The sequence below is a fragment of the Furipterus horrens genome, unplaced genomic scaffold (genome assembly GCF_987537825.1).
Source record: "Furipterus horrens unplaced genomic scaffold, mFurHor1.1.pri manual_scaffold_12, whole genome shotgun sequence".
Classification (NCBI taxonomy): domain Eukaryota; kingdom Metazoa; phylum Chordata; class Mammalia; order Chiroptera; family Furipteridae; genus Furipterus; species Furipterus horrens.
Genome location: NW_028327182.1, coordinates 17,083,163 through 17,088,067, shown reverse-complemented (window position 1 = coordinate 17,088,067; position 4,905 = coordinate 17,083,163).

The following is a 4,905-nucleotide window of genomic DNA, read 5'->3' as shown; positions in this document are numbered from 1 at the left end:
CACCTTGGTTCAGCTAGATTTCCAATAACTACCCTTACTAGAAGCTGTTGATCATCTAGACATCATAGGAAGCAGTTTGTCACTTCATAATTCAGCTTGCAACAAAACCTGTTTCCCAGCACCAGCAACCCGAAGTTGTAGACCCATGTGCACACTATCAGAATCTCTCCATGAGAAAACAACCCACACGGTTGTTGCTCAAGGGTTTACCATAAGGCTCCAGAACTTCTAAAATTCTGGGAGATGTCGTCGGCGGCGGCAGCCGTCCGTCTCGAGAGACGATGGTGTAGCTTCTTAAGAGTCTGTCTGCACCGCCGAGAATGGCTGTGCAGTCCGACTCAGGAGTGACACGGTATTGGGAGATGTAAGTTATACATAAATATATATACTACTGATCCTTTGAAATTTGTTGAGACCTGCCTTTTTATCCAGGTCATGATCATTTTTTTTTGTAAACGTACCTTTTGGGCTTAAGATGAATGTGTATTCTTTAAGTATTTGGTACAGATTTCTATTATTTCAAACTTGTTATTGTGTTGTTCAAGTTTCTATGTCTTTATAAAATATTTTTCTTGAATATAACAATAATTAAGACAAGTGTAATGAATTTCTCACCATTGTTGGTAGACTTGTTTTCCTCTGACTCAATCAATTTTTGCATTATATGCTAAACTTTTTTTATTAGAGGCGTACAACCTCAGAGTTGTTAATGCTTCCTGCTAATTTCATTATTTTATCATTAGTGACCCTCTGCATTCCTCATAATGCTTTTTGTCTTAAGACCTATTTTGTCTGATAACATATGTATACCTCTTCCATTTTGGTTAACATTTTCCTGGTGTTATTGTTCTTCTACCCTTTAAACCATTCTCTGCATTTATACTGTAGATGTAAAACTAGGTTATTTTAACCTAATCCGATCATCGCTATCTTTATTTTCCTTTATTGTATTGTTGATATCGTTGGATTTATTACCATATATATACATATATGTTGCATTCTTAATGCTGACTTACTCTTTATTTATTTAATTGATTTTTGTATGCTTATTTGTTACTTTGTCTGTATTGAACCTATCTTGTCTGTTCCTTCAGAGTCTCTTCACTACCTGTCTCTTCTTTTGGCTACTGCTACAGTGAGCATCTCCACATGGATTCCCACCAGCTTCATATAAGCGCAATCTGATAGCACTTTGCCTCAGCCCAACGGTGTGTGCTCATTTGCTGCCCTGCCACACAAGCAGGCATGATCTGAACATTCTAGGGAGAATAGCAAAGAGGCGCCCATGGATAAATGCTTTTCTGCTGCTTTGGTTTTTTTTTTTTAAATAGGACAGCCATGAAATGCATTTCATATAGCCTCTTAGTTGTATCCCTAATGTAGGATTAAGCAACTATTTGCCTGTATCAGTGGGAAAGAGAAAGAAGAGAAAAACAGCAGGAATAGGAGGTTAAAACTAGACCTTGATCGAACACAGACACCATTGGCCATGGACAGATGTTAGTAGGTCATGAGCCTCCATAGTTTTGTAAAATAGAAACAGTGACGTTTATTTACCTCACAAGATTCTTATAAGAACTAGATGTGTAATATAGATAACAGTTCTCTATTTTTAAAGTACTTCTCTAATTTTAAAGTGCTATTTTATCATAGAATATTATTTATTATTGGCCATACGCTTGGGGGCAAAATGATTTCCATGATTTTTTATGAAGATGATTCTAATCCTGGCCAAAAACTAAATATTATTTATATGCTAACAACAGCAGAGTGCTATTGAAATTATTCCACTTATTATTATATTAAATGCTTATTGAGCATAATATTGTCATTATTGCCTCCATCTAGGAACAAGTTAATTTCTGGCTCTACCTCATACCAGGTGATGTGAACAAATTATTCATCATCTCTTGGCCTCAGTTTTCTTTAAAATCATAATAACAACAGCAATGCCTCCCTTGTATAATTATTGGGGAAAAGAAGACTAGCTGTTTTTACTACTGCTCCACACAGCATGCTGTATGACAATGAAGATGATTGAGGCAAGGGATGGTCAGGTCAACCTTGACTATTTCCTTAAAGGTTTAAGTAAATATTTGAATCACAACCAGGGAGAACTTTTGGTTTAAGGTGATTTAACCTCTTTTACTTTATTTTGGCAAAAACGTTGTGAACAAGAGTAAGGGCTGCTGGAAGGAATTTATGACTGAAATTCCTCCTGAAGGATCTCTCAGCAAGGAGGTGGGGACAATGAAATCCCCATAGATGGGGGATGAGGGCCAGGACAGCACACTAGTGAGTGATTGCCAAGACTTAAGGACTGGGCCACTCCAGGAAAGCACGCTTTCTAATTAGTGTCGATAGAACTAGACACCTATCTGCGTGCTGCAAAGGCCTGAAATGCACACAATGTGCCTTCCATCCCAGCATTTCATCAAGAGCAAGCAGCAGACACCTCTGTGCTTGAAAAGCACAAACAACTCCCTATTGACCCCTGTCCAAGTTTTGAGTTGATGCAAACTTTCCATTTTCAAGTTTTATCTTTTTTTTTTCTTTCTTTTTTTTTTTTTTATGGCTGGGATATGTTATCTAGATCTTTGTACTACTCATGGTAATGTAGTCTCTAAACACAAGTCGAAATTCATTCTCTGATCCCAAAAGAGCCTATAACTACTTTAAAGAATTTCTCTTCACCAATTCATTTTTCAAGGGAATCCAGCTGTCAGGCCTGACTTATTTCAGATGGTTTAGATACAAAATTTTATGCACATATTCGTTTTTATTTATACTCATAGGTGTTCACACATATCTTTTACCTCCTTCAAAATTTAGAAGAAATAAAAACACGAGCCCTGAGTAAATCATACAAGATCTACTGTCTGTCTGGCGCATCCTTTGTTCAGACAAGTCTCCTTTTCATGTTTCCTTCTTTGCCTAGTCTATTTTATTCCATTTGAAGAGGCCAGTGTAAGTCTCTTCAGTTTTTACTCACTAAAGACCGTGTAGTCTTGTATAACCTGGGATAGTGATCTGAAAACCAGTTCTCTTTTAGGACCTCCAAAACACCAACCATAATAAAGTCCACAGAGGGAAGCAACTAGAACAAGGAAACCAACGGATACTTTACTCACGTTCCTATGAGAAAGGCTGTGAAGGAAACTTGTTCACACATGAGTCAATGCTTCCAGAACATGCATTATGCTTTCTCGGTAGGCTTATATGGGATTACAAGATGAGAGAGTATTACAACAAATTATTTACCAGTAAAACAGCACTCGGCCTGAAAGTGAACACACAAGTTCAGTGGTGTGGCATAGTTTCAGTGGCACCTACACTGTGCAGTATCAAGCACATTCATTTATAAGTTCAGTTTTTAAATGGGGCAATAAATTTACATGGTATAAAAATGTCACCGTGTTTAACATTTTTTGTTTATCCTGACATCTTTATTATTCCAAACATAAAGCAGTTTATATGTAAATGGCCATCTGCTCTTAAGTTAAATTAATAGGATCCTATCTGTGAAGGACTCATCGTTTTGTTGTAAATATGTGTAAAAACCCATTGCTCAGACTGTCCCAAGAAAAAGAAAAAGTGTTACATAAAACAAGCAAACAACTTGGTGCCCAGTTCAACAGGATTCATGAATAATATATTGTGCTTGTCTTTAATTATGTTCTAACAGGGATCATGTCTTCTGTTTTAAATGAGGGGCATCAGGTAATAAAACATTATTCTTTATCAGAAAATTTAGAGATTAGGCATATACTATATGGGTTGGGCATAGACTATATCTCCTACTCCATAACCATTCCAGCTTCTCAAATATCATACATGTTACATGCACACGTAGTGCAAGGCACAAAAAGACACCTAAATATTTACCACGGGTCATGTTCAAAGAAAATGTTCTGTGACATAAAATAATTTAACTTAAATTTATCCACCCCCTAAAACTGTCATTAGAGTTTTATTCATAAATAAAGACTGTTTTACAGAAAAATCCACAAGAACCATACTTTAAGACATTTAATCATCTATTAGTTATACTTTATTCCATCATCTAACATTCTAAACTATATTTAAATAGACTGAATAGGGCAATAAAATCAATGGCATAACATTAAATCTTTATATATTTAGGAGATCTGTGGGAGAGTGCTATTTACATGAGGCAAGAGCGTAAAGTAAGCTACGGTATCTGAAGAAACAATTACAGGATACCAGGAGTGGGCTGCTTCCAAAATCATTCATTCATTTATTCATTAAATATTTACTAGCATCTCCTAAGTACCAGGCCCTCTTCTAGACATTGGGGATATGGAGGTTGCTATAGAGGAAGTGGTTTTGTCCCTACCCCCGCATCCCCCGTAACATCCATGTGGGGGTGGGGCCTTTGGGAGGTGATTAGGTACAGGCATGGAATCCGTGTGCATGGGATTAATGCCTTTAATAAAAATGGCCCCAGTAAGCTTCTGTACTCCTTTCTCTATGTGAGAACACAGTGAGAAAAAGGCCATCTATGAACCAGGAAGCAGGGTCTTACTAGACACTCAATAGGCCTGGCACTTTGATCTCGGACTTTCCAGCCTCCAAAACTGTGAGGAATAACCTGATGCTGTTTAAGTCACCTAATCCATAGTATTTTAGTCTTAGCAGTCCAAACAAACTAAAACAGCGGTGAATAAGACCAACAATGTCCCAGCCCTCATTGAGTTTACACTCTGGTGATAAATAAATAGTTAAATTAGAAAGTAGTTATATAGTGCCCCATACTGGTGGGTGCTATGAAAGAAAACAGAACAGAGCGACGTGATGCTTTTAAGCAGAATACAGCATTATCTCATTTTTACTCTAAAAACATCATCCTGATTCCTATGTAAAGAATAAACACTAGTATGAATG